This window comes from Camelus bactrianus, chromosome 2, assembly GCF_048773025.1.
Source record: "Camelus bactrianus isolate YW-2024 breed Bactrian camel chromosome 2, ASM4877302v1, whole genome shotgun sequence".
In the NCBI taxonomy this organism is placed as follows: domain Eukaryota; kingdom Metazoa; phylum Chordata; class Mammalia; order Artiodactyla; family Camelidae; genus Camelus; species Camelus bactrianus.
The window spans coordinates 84,704,413-84,721,333 of NC_133540.1; positions in this window are offsets into that span (position 1 = coordinate 84,704,413).

The following is a 16,921-nucleotide window of genomic DNA, read 5'->3' on the forward strand; positions in this document are numbered from 1 at the left end:
TTTCTAGCTGTGTCACCATGATCAAGACCCTTAATTTCCCTGATAATTAGTTCTTAAATTTCAATATATTTTTTAAGGATTAGATGTGATAATGGCATAAAAGCCATTACTTAAACTCTAAAAGATTAGATAGTTTAGTATATTTTAGGATAGCAAGTTAATATTAGTGTATCATAGGTAACAAAATTGATGGTGAAAAGATAAATATATTTCTTGACATTACTGAAAAGATGATTTATTCTTCTGTGTAACCTCATAACTGACCCATTTGTTTCACAATTGGGACACTCTTGAATGAAACTTGCTTATGAGAAAAGGACAAATTAAAACATGATTCTGTTACTAAAATTGCTGTGCACCCCCTCTCCTGTCTCCTAATCATTGGTCTAGCATCCTGGCATTTTTATACTTCAGCCAGGCTGTGTTAAAGTGATTCACAAAAACTGCCAATCAGGTGAAATTGAGGTAGTTCAGTCATTGAAACCAAAAATACCACTATTTATTCATTCATTCCACAAGAGTTTACTGAGTGTTCTTAAGGGCCAGGCACTCTTCTAGGTTCTACGAATAGAAAGGTGAGTAAGAAAAAATTCCTTCTTCCACTTGAGATGTTTCTAAACTGGTAGAAGAGAAAGTTGGCTTCACACATAATTTTACTGCAGTACAACATACTATGTTAGGTTTCAGAGTGAGGTAGAAATGGAGAGTGGTCAAGAAAGATCTTAACTCACTATTTACAATAGCCAAGACATGGAAGCAACCTAAATGTCCAATGATAGATGACTGGATAAAGAAGTTGTATTGTGTGTGTGTATGTGTGTATCCATACACACACACACAATGAAATACTAATCATCCATAAAAAAGAATAAAATAATGCCATTTGCAGCAACATGGATGGACCTGGAGATCATCATACTAAGTGAAGTAAGCCAGAAAGAGAAAGAAAAATACCATATGCTATCACTTATATGTGGATTGTAAAAAACAAAAAAGGACACAAATAACCTTATTTACAAAACAGAGACAGACTCACAGACATAGAAAACAAATTTATGGTTACCAGGAGATAAAGAGGGTGGGGAAGGATAAATTGGGAGTTTGGGATTTGTAGGTACTAGCCACTATATATAAAATAGATAAACAACAAGGTCCTACTGTATAACACAGAGAACTATATTCCATACTTGTAATAACCTATAATGAAAAAGAATATGAAAAGGAATATACATGTATAAATGAATCACTATGCTGTACACCAGAAATTAACACATTATAAATCGACTATACTTCAATTTAAAAAAAATTAGCTTACCTGATGAAATGAATTCTATGGTTTACTACATCCATTCATCATCAAGTAAACTTTATTTCCCACTTCAATGTGCTTTCAAAGTGTGTTTGAGTCCACCACTAAAAATGTGGATGGTGAGGATGAGATTTATGCCTGTTTCCCACACTCCATGGTGAACTTGAACCAAGAGAGATTTGCTTGAAACTCAAGAATTACACTAAGTTTGTCTCTCATTATTCCTAACAAAAGGCCAAAGTTGGAAAGTATTGAAAAGGAGAGAAACCTCTTAGGGTTCCATTGGCTAAGAGTGACAAGAGACAGTTGAAATAGAGTAGAGACTGACATGTTGGTTACTATTGGGAAGAGAGAAATCCACTCGGCCATGTTGGGGCACGATGTGTGTGTGTGTGTGTGTGTGTGTGTGTATGTGTGTGTGTTGTGGGAAGGATGATTGAACACACATAAGTTTGGTGACACAAGGCCTGAGGCAGACTCTGCCCTTCCTTTCTGGGAGGGCCCTAGAAAAGGGAGCAAACCCGTTGGGTACTTGCAATGTGGTACCCATGGTCGAGTGGCACAGTAGGGAGGCTGACAGGGCATGTTCAGTCTCTGGGGCCTCAGAAAGGACTAGGGAAACATTCAAAACGTCACTATATCTAGAGAAGAGGAAGAGCGTCTTTATAAAGTAACTATAACAATATGTTAAATACAAATATTAGTAATAACTCATCCCATCATTTTGTTGACAATAAATAACAACTGCTGAATGTCATTTTAATCACTCTTAACTTGTATAAGCCAAGCATAATTTCCAGACCTGATTTTCTATAATATCTATATGACCTGAATTTGAGAAAAATCCAGAAGTTGTAAATTTTTTTTAAAATGCAGGAAACCAGCATTTTGTTTTAATTTTATCGAGATTCATATATGTTCAAATAATGCATAAAACTAGGCTACCTTATTTACATATTCTTGCTCACTTATTCGGCATTTTACTGAGACATCCTCTTAGTTTCTAAATTTACTTAGATTTGTGACACACATCATCTCTGAAGATACTTCTTCTTATTGGAATCAGTTTAGTAGTTTAGGAATCATTTATGGTGATTGAGTTTCAGAGTCACATACCTGGGAATTCCTCTGCTTGGGGCATGTTTAGAAGATGATGAATGAGGGTGACCACAAAATGCCAGGGGATGACTCCCACAGTGGTTCAATTTAGGTCACATTTGAAAAATTCTTGCTTCAGCTCAAATTATGATCCCTTTTGTGGCCCAACATTTTGTGGTCAGTGTTCCAAATTTCTAAAATCTTATCTAATTTTCTGCTGCTGAGTTATTTACCAGTATGGTAGAGATATTTAATTAGATAAAAATACATCTTTTGTCAATGCTATGAGAGCCTATCTGAAGTAATGTATCTATTAAAAATAATTTTTGTTCTTTTTCAAAAGTATCTCTTTCTACCTCTTCAGTTACTAGAGAAATATTTCCCAGGTTTCCTAAATTATCAACATTTAACTCTGTTAGTTAAATTGAAATATACTGACATTATTTCTAATTTTATATGGATTTGTAATTGTAGAGGTAATATAAACATATATATGGTATATATACACATATATAGTACATATATATATACACTGAAATATATACACACATATATAATTGTACAGATAATACAACTCACATCCAATATTATTTTTATAGCACATAAGAAAATTGTTTAGCATGTGCAACAATAACTTTAAAAATCTTCATACCCCTTTTGACCCATTCATTATCTGTGTGGATCTGTTCTAAGGAAACTCTTAAAAATACACAAGAAAATTAGCCACTAAAATATTTATCGCATTGTTATTTGTGCTAGAGAGAAATTCAGAAAAGAAATTTAGATACAAAATTACACATGCACAGAAACTGGAAATAAAATAGAGCTCTCCAATTATCTGTTCTTTAGACATTTTACTCACCACTTAAGTCTATCTACATTACAGGGAGAAAAATTTAAAAAGCCCTAAACATGTACAGGAATATTTCTTTGAACACAAATATCTACTTACTTTAAAGGCTACAAATTTCAACCAAACAAGAATTAACTCTCTTTAGTTACAAAACAGCACTTGACATAATCACTATGTATTTCTGAGTAACTTGTTTAACTTCCCTGAGTCAATTTCGTTTATAGAATAGTGATGATAATGCCACCATCCTCGTGAGATTTTTGTGAGAACTAAAATTAGTGTATGTGTTTAGTGCCGAGTCACAACTGCAGAGTAATAAACACACTCATGTAGGCAGACACAGCTCTTCAAATCAATAGGAATCAGAAACTGGAAGTGAAGAAAAAATTCACAACAAGCTTGTAATTCACAAACAAACAATTTTTTTAAAAAAAGGTTAGTTTTAAAGAATAAAAATTACATCTTACACAGTCCAAACCATCCCTTATATCATCATCATGAAACTCCTTCACAATCCCTACATGTGCAATTTGAAACCCAACCTGAAGCTTCAGGCGTTTCTTGGGGACCTTGCCTCGGTTATCACCCACCTCTTTCCATTGTTAATAGTTTTCCCAGGCTAAAAACTAGCCTAAGGTGACATCAAAGAAACCAGAAGGTGATAACTAGATTCATTCTCAGATCCTACTGCCCGTACATGATCCTCCCAGTTTTCAAGCCAAGAAGCTAGGGGGTTATGTAGCTGAGCTGTTCTAGCCTGTCCAGCGTAATCCCATCAGAAGTTCGGCGGGTCAGGCCAGATTCTCCACTGCCCCTCCCAGTTGGCAGCGTGGAAAAGCCTATGCCTCTGTGGTTTAGCTACCAGTTGTTTTGAGTAACGACTTTTATGATGCCACAGGCTGCTGAGCCAAAATAATATGGGATCGTAAAAGAGGAATGCCTCCACTGAAAACTGTCTCCAGACTTAGGGCATTGGAGACCAGCAGACGGGAAACACGGACATTTACTTTTTTTTCCCACTAACATCAAGGTTTGTAGTGGAGGCCAATCAGGAAAGCTGACATCTTTCACGTCCTCGTTAAGTGGATAATCTCAAAGCAGAACATGTACTCCTGGGAATTTCTAGAGTTTATAACATCTGACCCTGATGTTGGACATACCTTGGCTGCCATCGTTAGAAATTAAACTAGCTCTGTCCTCGTGGGGTGTTTGCTTGCCTCGTGACACAGGCTAAAGTGACAGGTTCGATTGAAGAGATGAAGAAAATAAGAGTTCAGGTTTGATGTCTCTTTTGTGACATCTCTATGCTGGCATCTAGGTTTTTTTCATTGTGAAAGGGTACAAACTTGGCCTTGACTTTCACTCTGCACCCATGATGTTTCCTGAGAAGTGTGACCACTGTGATCCGCATCTGGAGTGCAATGTAGTGCCGTAGGACACAGCCTCACAGTTTATGATCACTCCCACGAGATCTTTGAGACAGGAATCTGCATGATAGCATCTTCAAACCTGGATGGACACTTGATTGACCTAAGTAGAACTTCTTTTTTCCCCCCAGATGGTTTAAATATAACATGAGCCAGGTGATAAAGACAGGCAGCAGCCTCTATTTTTGGTATGAAAAAGTTAGGAGAAAGGGCTTAGTGATGCCCTTAGTACATAGTAGGCACTTTCAGAACATTGAACCTAGTGAAATGGATTCTCCCCACCAGTGAGAAAGGGAGACAGGCAAGCAAGTATGCATGAGAGTGCTGATCTGAGTTTAGATGAGATGGTGAGGGTGTGGGCCTAAGAGACCAGGGCCCAGGCAGAAGCAGGTGGAAACAGGTCGTGAGAGCTGGAGCAGGAGAGAGGAGAGAGGTCACTTAATAGAAACTCTGAAAATAAGGCCCATAATGTGAAATTTTAAATTTTGACAATTGAAACAATATGAATATTATATCTTTGTGTCTTAAATCAGTACTTGGAAGATAGGATGGGAAAAGAAATGTATCTGAGCATAGGTAGACATGAAGTTTATGACCACATCCTAAATTAAAGACTACTCTCGCACAATCTTGTAAAAAGTTATTGTACAATATTTAAGATACACAAAGGTTTAAAGAATAATGTATGCAGCTTAAAATAAAGCATTGTTATAAAAAAATACTCCATTTACTCCTCTCAGATTTTCACCCTTTCTCAACCTTTAATTAACTAATATCCTGAACTAGGTGTCTATTATTTCTGTGCAATTCTTTATTTATTACTATGTGGGCATTAAAGAACATGCAGTGTTATTTTATGTTTGACTCTTTCTTCACTGGACGCCATACTTCAACATACCCACCCTACTTTGATGTTAACGAAGAAAAGCGGATGCTCTCATCTTCCCTCTACGCGTCCCCAAATGTCATTTGTATGGGGAGGATTTTCAGAGGAGGCATTCCCCAAGTAGCATTAGAATATTGAAGAACGGCTCCATTTTCTCGGCAGGACTAAACATCTCATACTCAGTTTCACATAATTCTTCCAAAATTCCAGATGCCTAGGGTTATGTTAATTTAAGGTATCCTATTATAGATAAGTAACATGAAGTTCAGAATTGAAGTCCCAGCTCTGTTCGACACAGACTGAGTCTGGCAAGTCATTTGTCTTCCTAGAACTCATTTTGGTAAGTTATAAAATGGAGGCGGTAAACTACGCATAAATTATCTCCATTGCCCTTTCCAACACTCATATTTCTCCTTTTATTTTTCTCTTTTCCCTCTGCATGGAGGAACAGACTCACCACCCCCCTTACTGCCTTTTCTTTCTTCAAAACTCTCTTTTGTCATTTTCTTTAAAAATTTACTGAACAATAGAGGTGAGAATGTTTCTGCATGTACAAACTAAACTCATTTTCAAAAAAGCATTTTCTGGTCAATCTGAAGCATGTCCTAGCTTGTTTAGGATTCTGTGCGATCTGCTGAGTAGTCACAAATATTGCTACTAGGAGTCTGAACATGTGATAGAACACCCTTCAATACACAATAGAAATAAGCTTAATTTGAACCCCATCTAAGGCAATTACTGACCCAAGTATCTCAAAGCTGGTATGTTTCTGATAAAGTCTTCCCAGGAAAGGATTCAAAGATAGCTTCATACAAAGACACCAGGGTAGGGAGGATATGATTTCCATTTATACAGTTAATGCACAGTTGGCTGTTACTCCTGAAAAAAAAATCACATTAAATTGAAACATTCAGTCTTTAACCTCTGCCCATTTTTTATTAAAAAGTGTGAGGAAAATCAATTGAATAATCTTTAAGTTCCACGAAAATGAAATACTTTTCTCCATTATAGAAATGATAAATTACCATTTTGTTTCTTTTAACGAACGTAATAAAGTCGTGTCCAAGATTCTCTGCTGAGGAAAAGCAGGCATTTACTTGGTTGCTGTAAAGGTCAAGTATGTGTTCTTTTTTATTCATCAAGTGCTATTTGCTCTATAGAGTATATATTTATGGTCTTTGAAATTGGGATAGTTAGTGAATTTAAAGAAAGAAACTTTATTTCTTTGAACAGACTTCAAGGACAAGACTAAATTTTCAATATTTCATGCTAATGCATATTGAATAACTTGACAGGCAACAAAAGGGCATTATTCATGGGTCAGCATCCATTCATTCATTCAGATAAATACTTTCCAAGTGCTAACACTAATTTCAGCTCAACAAACAATTATTAAGTGCTGCCTGTGTGCATGGCACAACGTATGTCCCATCCCATATGTAGACTATACATGTGGCTAGAAGTCATGTGCCCCACTCTATACCCAGGAGAGACATGTCATAGAAAAGCCTCAGGGTTCTCCTTTAAAATAGGAAAGGAAAAAGAGGTGTATGGGGGCTTTTGTATTCACAACTTTTAAAAATACTTAAGAATTTGCTAAAATGTTTTTGAATCCATTCACATTTGCTCAGTCAATCTAGAAGTAAACACTGTAAAAATCTAGAACATATTACTTCTGTCCTGTAATCCAAGGGAATTTGAGTTTAGAGGCATGTTTTCCTTTTTCATTAAAATCTTGACATCTACTTTTTCCTTCCAGTTTTATTGAGATATAACTGACATATGGCTCTGGCTAAGTTTAAGGTATACAGCATAATAATTTGACTTACATCATGAAATGATTATCACAAGTTTAGTGAATATCCATCATCTCATATAGAAATAAAATTAAAGAAAAAGGAAAAATTATTTTTTCCTTGTAATAAGAACTTTTAAGATTTACTCTCTTGACAACTTTCATATATAACGTACAGCAGTGTAAATTATATTTATTGTGTACATTACAACCCTAGTACTTATTTATCTTATAACTGAAAGTTTGTACCTTTTACTTCCTCCATTCAGTTCCCCTTCCTCCCACCCTCGGCCTCTGGTAACCACAAATCTGATCCCCTTTTCTACAAGTTTGTTTGTTTGCTTGTTTTTGTACTATAACTGACCTACAACTCTATGTTAGTTCCTGTAACACAACACGGTGATTTGGTATTTTCTACATATTTCCAAATGTTCACAATAATATACGTCACCACACAAAGATGCTACGTAGTTAGTTACTATACTCCCCACAATGTACAGAGCCATCTATCTGTATATGTGCAATTATTTTAAGTTGCTGATCTCTTACATTCAAACTCATTTTAACAACCCTGCGTTTTAATTCCCCATGCTTACTGTTTTAACATCGCATTTCACATCATTTTGTCTTGTGTATCCCTTAACTATCCATTGCAGATATAGATGGTTTTACTACTTTTGTCTTTTAACCTTTCTACCAGCTTCATACATGGCTGATTTACCACTTTTATTGTATATTTGCCTTTACCAATGAGATTTTTCCTTTCATAATTTTCATATTTCTAGTGTGGCCTTTCCTTTTTCGCTTAGAGAAGTCACGTTTACATTTCTTGTAAACTTGGTTTGGTGGTGCTGAACTTTTTCAGCTTTTGTTTGGCTGTAAAACTTTTGGTCTCACCATCAATCTGAATGAGAGCCATGCTGGGCAGGGTATTCTCAATTGTAGGTTTTTCACTTTCATAACTTTCAATCTGTCATGACACTCCCTTCTGGCCTGCAGAGTTTCTGCTGCAAAGTCAGCTGACAGCCTTATGGAAGTTCCCTTGACGCTTTCAATATTCTCTCTTTATCTTTAATTGTTGCCATTTTAATTACAATGTCTCTTGGTGTAGTCATCTTTGAGTTGATTTTGTTTGGGACTTTCTGTGCTTTCTGGACCTGAATATCTGTTTCCTTTCCTGGATTAGGTTAGCTTTCAGCTATTATGTCTTTAAATATTTTCTCTACCCCTTTCTCTCTCTCTTCTCCTTGTGGGACCACTGTAATACACATGTTAATATGTTTGTTGTAGCAGAAGTCTCTTACATTATCCCGGTTTTTTTCTTTTTCTTTTTTTTTTTTTTTTGGTCATCTTCACTGATTTCCACTACTCTGTCTTCCAGATCCCTTATCCATTCCTCTGTATGTTTAATTTACTGCTGATTTCTTCTAGTGTATTTTTTCTTTTAATTTCAGTTATTGTATTCTTCATCTCTGGTTCTTCTTTATAGTTTCTAACTCTTTGTTAAAAACTTCTAACTTCTTACTCTGTTCACCCAATCTTCTTCCAAGTTCTTTGAACATCCTTACAATCATTACCTTGAACTCTGTATAGGGTAGGCAACCTATCTCCACTTCACCTAGTTCTTCTGAGGTTTTAGCCTATTCCTTCTTTTGGAAGATATTCCTCTGTCACTTCATTTTGCCTAATTGGCTGCTTTTATTATGTGTCTGGTAGATTGGTTATGTTTCCTAAACTTAGAGAGATGGCCTTTTGTAGTAGAGAAAAGACATCCTGTCCTGTGCTTCCCAAAAGCACAATCCCCTCTGATCACCAGAGCTGTTTGCTCTAGGGGTACCCCTATTTGGGCTGCATAGGCCCTTCTGTTGTGGCAGGCTGACTACTGTAGGTGGTCTTGTAAGGGTGGCTGGGCCCCAGTCTGGTTGGTTGTCAGGCCCAGCCTTGTGTGGAGGCTGCCAGCTACTGGTTGGCAGGGCCAAGTCATGAGGTTGCTGGCTGTGGGGCCCCAGGGGGGGCCTGGGCATAATTCTGGCTCACTGGTGGGCAGAGCTGGGTTCTGGAATGAGTGGTTGTGGGGCTGGGGGTCCCAGATTTAATGTTGGCTTGCTGGTGGGCAAGGCCAGTTCCTGACATGGCTGGATAAGGGGTCTGGGGTGTCCCAAAGCTGGTGTTGGCCCACTGGTGGATAGGGTGAGTCCTCGGGCTAGTGCTGGCCCACTGGTGGGTGAAGTCAGGACCTGGGTTCTCTGGCTGCAGGGCTCAGGGGTCCTGTGCTAATGTTGCCCCACTGGTGGATGGGCTGAGGCCTAGGATATCCCAGGGTTGTGCCAGCTCACTGGTAGGCAAATCTGGGTCCCAGTATCTTTGGCTGCAGGGCCCTGAGGACCTCAGAGTTGGTGTTTCAGTTCTCTGGCAAGCAGAACGGGGAGCCAAGGGTCCTAAGGATAGTGTCTGGTGAGTGAGGCTGGTCTCAGGGCCAATAAAAGCCCCCTGATGGGTGGGACCAGGTCCCAGGGTCCTGTGGGTTCAGGGGTCATAAGGCAGCAGGCCTGCTGGTTGGTGGGGCTCTCTCTCTGCCCTACTAGTTATTTGGCCTGAGGTGTCTGTGTACTGATGCCAAAAGGCTGGTGGGTGGAGCCAGGTCCTGGCACTAATAGGCTCAAGGAAAGACTCCAAAGTGGTGCTTGACAGCCTCAGCGTCCATGTGGTAGAACCAGCTCCCCAAATGGCTCCCCCCAGTGTCTGTGGCCCCAGGGTGAGCTCCAGTTGCCCCTCTCTGGGAGGCTCTCCAAGATCAGCAAGTGGGTATGACCCAGGCTTCTTTCAAATTACTGCTTCTGCCCTGGATCCCAGAGCATGTGAGATTTTGTGTGTGCCTTTTAAGAGTGGAATCTCTATTTCCCTCAGTCCTCTGGCTCGCCCAAAAGGAAGCCTCACTGGCCTTAAAAACCAAAAGCTCTGGGAGCTTGGCTTTTGGGTGTAGGATCCCCAGTCTGGGGAGCCTGATGTGGGGCTCAGATCACTTGCTCCTTAGGGAGACCCTCTGCAGTTATCATCATCCTCTCATTGGTGGGTTGCCCACCCCAGGTCTTAACTGAACGATGTCTCTGCCCTCTCATCCATCTTGTTGTGGTTTCTTCTTTCTATCTTTAGTTGTAGATATTTTCCGCTAGTCTTCTGGTTTTTCCATTGATAGTTGCTCTGTCAGTAGTTGTCATTTTAGTGCGCCCATGGGAGGAGATGAGCTCAGGGTCTTCCTACTCTGCCATCTTGGCCACTCCCCACCTTTGACACCTTATTTTCAATTAATAGATTTATGAAGGAATTGTGTTTTCCTTCATCATCAGTTACCTCTGGCAGATATTTACAATATCAAACTTTTCAAAAAAGATTTTTCCATGAGTGCTGATAGAAACAGCAGTGGCAAGTGCTGCCTCTCCCTTGTAAGCTGAAGTTATTAGGATAGTTAGCAATATATGTGCAAAGTGGCACATTGCTGAGCTAATCATTGAATCTGAGTAATCCACTTCTCAACAAGTACACTATTTTCTTTCAAAATCATGAGACTATTCATATTTAGCTTCCAAAATCTCATTAGACTGTCTCCTTCTGGCAACCAAATTGCTTAACAATAAATAATTCATCAACCTCCGGAGGCTAAGAAAACTTTGAAAGGTGTTCTGGTTTAACAAAACTGCAGTGGTTTAGTTTATATAATGTACCAGGGAACTGAAAATAGGTGAAACGCTCATATTTGTACTTTGGAAGGAACTTTGATGAATAATACAATAGCTTTTCAGTTGCGTTATGTAAAATGTTTGTTGGATCACATTTCCTTTCTTCCCCCTAACTATTGCACATTTCTTTGATATATGTACTGTCTACATTTAATCAGATTAGTTCCCTTTCATACATTTCTTATATTTCTAAAACTTGCTCTTCCAGAATAAAGATTAGATTATATAAAGATCTATGGTCTTCATAACATCTCTGTTCAAATAATTGCTACTCTCTGGAATATATTATTGGGAAAGATTATGTGATACTCTTTCCTAGAGCTCTTTAAGAAGAGAATTTGTCTGCAGTCATTTACATCAGTTATAAAATTAAGCACTAGCCTGAATTTCCCTTTTTCCCTCCTTTTCTCCTTCCCTACCTTCCTTTTTAACTTCCTGTCTTCCCGCCTTTCTTCCTTTCTTTCCTTTCTTTTCCTTGTCCTACCCTTCCTCTTATTTTTCTCTCTTCAGACACATTGTGTACCTATTATTTGCAAGATGTCATGCTGAATGCTGAGAATAAAAAGATGAATAAGTCATGATCCTGTAATGTCTGTTGTGACATAATAAGTGCAAAATAATCAATGACACAACACAGACTGAGAGATAAAGAAAACCGTATTGACACAATGGGGACTATACAACAGATGCCCTTGAGGCCTGGTATTTAATTGTAACTTTCTGATTCCATTTGTCTGATTTCCATGAGGATCCATTAACCCCAAACCGACTGAGAAATTTCATCAAGATTAATTTGTCCTTAGGGCTAGATGAGAAATCAATAGCTGTAATGCTTCTAAAATTTCATTTTATAGATTTTTAATAGCTAGATCTCTCCATTCTCTTTCTCACATCACCTCCCATGTTCCCATGTATTCAATTCTAACCCAGAGGCCACTGTCATTCTTCTTTTATTCTTTCATTCTTTCTGAGCTGCACAGCAGGCATGCGGAGGAGGAAGACAGGAAACAGAAAACTTGTCAGTGTGAGCATCAAGCTGCCAGCCTGTTTCTGCCATGTCACTCTGATCCACTCCTCCCCCACTAATCCCCAGCACAACACCAGTTATCTATCAAATGCCAGAAAGGGAAAGAAAACTCACAATACAAGATGGTCTTTCCAATTAAAAACAAAACTCTCTCATGCACACTCACTGATAATACAAACAGAAGTATTTGCAGGGCAACTTCCCTAGAGGACCTCCCAGCCTCGTCCTAGCAGAAGGAACAGGCGTATGAAGACAACAGCTAAGGTGCACTGAGTAGTGTCTGCATCTGATATGCTTCACATGCATACATGTAGCTCACCTCAACCTACCCCATTTTACAGTGAAGAAAACTGAGGCACAGAACAATTATAGGTGCCAGAGAGAAAAGACCATCTCAAGCAGCACTTTAGAGTTTCTACAGCCTGTGTTCTTAAACTTTAGGTGGACCTGCAAGCCATTTTAATGTTATGTGGTAAATGATATGACAGACATGTGCTCAGGGTGCTACCAAATCAAACAACTAGCAAATACCTTATGAATGCTATTTCAAAAAAAAAACCTTTCTTTTTTTCCAGCTCTAGAAAATATCCCAGAGAAGCCCTGTCAAGCCTGCCGCACACCAAGTGCCTGCATGCCTCCTGTGGGTTAAGAATTACTTTTTATCTCAGCTATTTAAGGACAGCTATGCCCTTGCACACATAGCACATAATATTCTTGTATATGTAGGTGACCCCAAATATTCGGAGTTCCACTGCCACTTGGCAAAGTTATTTATCCCTATAGCTTTAAGGGTAATTATTTGGTAATTAAGTCTTCCTCACCTCCATCCAATATTCACTCCACCACAGCAGTCTCTCCTAACGCTGGCAGAGTGTGGAGTCAGCTCCGTGGCATCTGTCAGATGCTTCTTATAAATTTTTTAAATTGTTCAGAAGGAAAAATGTTATAATAACCATTATAAGTGTCTGCAAGATGCCAGAGGATCTTTTATAGAAGGTACTTAGGGTAGGTTGTCCTTTTGTACACATATAAAAGGAGAAAGATATAAGAATCATTAGTGTGCCAGGTATAATTTGGTTCCAAAAACTAAGCCAAAAGTCTGCTAATTTGGGGGAAAAAATGATAATGTGAAATAGTTATAAATGTCAGTTTTTGTAGGTCTCCAACTCTTTGCAGCAACTGGATTTGGGCCATCTGAGAATAATTTCTACTGTTAAATCAACACAGAAATGGAGAGAGAAACTTGATAAAGCTATTCCCAGGCTGGTGATTTAAGAGTTAAACTGTAGAGCTGACACTCTACCATTTGGTAATCCTCCCACCACATACTTAGCTTTGTCTGTAAAATCTGTGAAGGAGCCTCCTTCCGGAAGTCGGGTTTTCTTCTAATACCATAATTGGTTAGGTATGTATTATGCTATATTAATAACTACACCCCCTTGATTTCAGAGCAAATGGCACCCACACACTTGCTATTAACCTTCTGAATTGTAAGATGTGCTGGGCTGCCACAACCTGGTTGTTCAGGTGTACCCCTCAAGTGTGAGATGCTATCTGCTCGGTAATGAAATGACAAGACAGAATTATGTCAGAAAAAGAACACCCATATATACACCCTAAATTGTACAGATGAACATTCTGAAATTCAATGGTACGTCAGGAAGGTGTCCTCCAGCAGACTTCCTTTTTCTTACACAGGTAAAGCTAACTATTGTGTTCCAAAGCAGAACTGAGGCCTGCTGCAATTGTTCCTGCAACTAGTTTATCACTGGTCAACTGCTGCTGGGAAAATAAGGGTAAGTTAGTTACATGGTGGATAAAAAAAAAATTCTCTAGAATTCACAAGTAATTGTAGAAATAACTAACACGTACAATCACATGGAAAAGCTTCACACTGCAAAAAATTGCCAACACAGAAAATTCATTTGGCCATACTATGTCTTCATACACTAAACCTCCAAGTATGGCTATTAGAACATGCATGATAAAGTCAGAGTTTTCTCCCATCTTCAGATAAATCATCATAAGTTCAACCAGAAGCCTGAAATCCAGTTAAGAGTCAGAAGCAAAAGCAAGCAATTTATTCACCTACTGAACTTAATTAACTTTGTATATTATAAATAAAATAAATGTTTGAAGTACAATAGAAATACTTTGTTAATGTAATTGAGTCTGGTAGTTAACTGATGAATCAGTAAAGTAGTCAACTTAGGGAACAACAAAAAATTATAGGTATTATAAACATTTTATGTTAAAGCAGATAAATACATATTCAAGTTTGAATCGTTTGGTGTGAGGAGAAATCCAGTCCCTTGAGAATGTATCCCCTGATGGGAATTTCATCTGGCCTTTCTTGCAAAAACCATACTCGTAACACTGACTAAGCTTTCCAGTTTTAGTTTTTTAAAAGATACAGGAATTTAAAGACTTTAGAGAAGCAAAAAGCATGTTAAATCCTTTTAGATTTCCAAGGTTTTATAATCTTTTCTAAATATCTTACCAACACCTAATTTGACATCATTTTCAACTGTTTCTGTTTATTGGGTCATTCCAAAGTATTTAGTTTAATTTTCATACAAATATTTCTCTTCTATTTCCCATTCATATTTTATTGATTTACATGAATATTTAGTTAAATTCTGTCATTAAAATAACGACTACAACTGGCATAAAATTTGGGGGAATAAACAAAAGTATACCTTAAGAAGTGGAAGCTATAGTACATAAATATATAAGAGATTTGATTACAGGCCATAAGCACTCAGGAAGCTACAGGACTCAGACTTTTACAGAGGAAATAAAGAAGGTTTGTCATTCTGTAAATTTTATTAAATGAAAGTGAGTTAAATTAAACCTAAGTTTTAGTAGGTGCAATAGTTGTATGGCAACAACATGTTATGAGAATGTACTAATACAATGTAATACATTTTGTGGGAATTTATGAACATTTCAGTTACTTCTTACTATATAATATAGATAGTTCAGAGAATAATCTTGTCCATGAGTTAAAAAAATTTTCAACTAGCAGAGGCAAACCAAGATAGAAATTTATTGTTTCAATTTAGCAAAATGACCTTTCAAAATTGTCCCAAATTGAGGCAAAGGACTTGGGCTTTTGTATTCCCACATCAGACAGTCATTGACTGCAGCCACGCCCTTTGAAGCTATATGATCTTAGACACAGCAGTTCCCTACAGCTGAGAGCTATGCGCAGCGAGGGGCATATATATGAGTAGTTAGTAGCTATACTTATCAGCAGGCAAGGATAAGTATGTTTCTTTGAAGAGAACTCTGGGCTGAATACCCAGACATTTGGGATGCACTGCAAGACTGTCTTTTCCTGCTCAGATCCACTTGCTCTTACAGCAAGCATGCCCATCTGGGGCAGCTTCTCCAAGTTTCCAGGGGAAACATAAAAAGAGAGTTAGCAAGTGTAGTAACTACATTTCAAGACTGTAATGGATCTCCAACCAGTAACTGATGCTTATCGCTCTCCTCTTCCCCTAGTCAGTCTAGATTCCCTCACCTCCACTTCTGTCTGCTGGTGGGGCAACCCATAGCCTCATCCCTGAGGTGTCTGAACTCCAGCTTACATGACTGTTTGTAAACCATGGCTGCTGTTCTTGACTGTTCACTGTTAAAACTGGGCACGGGAGCACCAAGAGGCACCTCGGTGATTAACTAAGCACCAAACATATTCTTTTCTGCCCGCTAGTCAATGTCTAGCCATGATTAGAAGACATGGCCAACTCACTTGCAAGGTCTCACTCTCTGATGCTTGAGGTATGAGGGAAAAAGTAAACTACTGAGCACCACTGAGTCACTGAAGAGAGAATGAGAGACAGAGGGTGATAAATAAAATACAATCAAGTCAATGTAAAATTCAAAAACCACAGGGTGTCCAGGCAGCATTTAATAAAATTTATAATCTCTTGCAGATGAGGAATAGAAAATTAAGGAACAGGCTCAGGACAGCTGTAAGAGCAGCACAGCTTCATAGAAGACTGAATTCTCATCACCAGCAGGTCTTCCATGTCAAGGTCAGGGCCAAAATCAGGAAGGAACAGGACACAGGGACTTGGGATGGAGATATCTGGGGAGATGCATTAAAACCCTTAAATTCCCAAATATCCACAAACCTGCCAGATCTGCATAAAAGATTTTGCTTTAAGGCCCATTGCTTGAGATCGTGCACAGGTCTCAAATAAGGCAAGAGCCTTAGCAAAGATAATGCTTGTCCCCTCAAGATCTACCTCCATATCCTCTCCTGGCAACCAAGACAATAACAAGGATAAAATCCAAGTCTGGCCCAATTTGGGATAAGAGAGTAGAGGGAATTTACACTGAAGTTGCTATAGTATCTGACTGACACATCTTGGAAGGAGCTTGGAAATTATGTGATGAACTTGAAGGTCTCTTGAAGGTTCTAGATAAAAGGAGTGAAACATTAAGCTGGGTAAGGGAGAGTCAATTGAAATGGGATAATGCTGTCATAATACAGAATTTAATACAAAGGCAAAGACTCCGGGAATTAGAGTTAATACTTCACTAGCATAGCTCTTAGAAGCTTGAAAAAAGCCATGGCTCACTATCAGTGAAATGTAAATGATAGAACTATTGTGCTAGATAGTAGAGAAATAGATAAACATGCTCAGAAAGGTGGATAGGATACCGTAGATATACTACAAAAAGCTAGAAAACACACCAGCTAAATATGTTCTGTAGCAGGACCAGAGATAACTTTACCAAAGGGATAATGAAAGTAGTGGCGAGAGGGGCACCAGCAGGG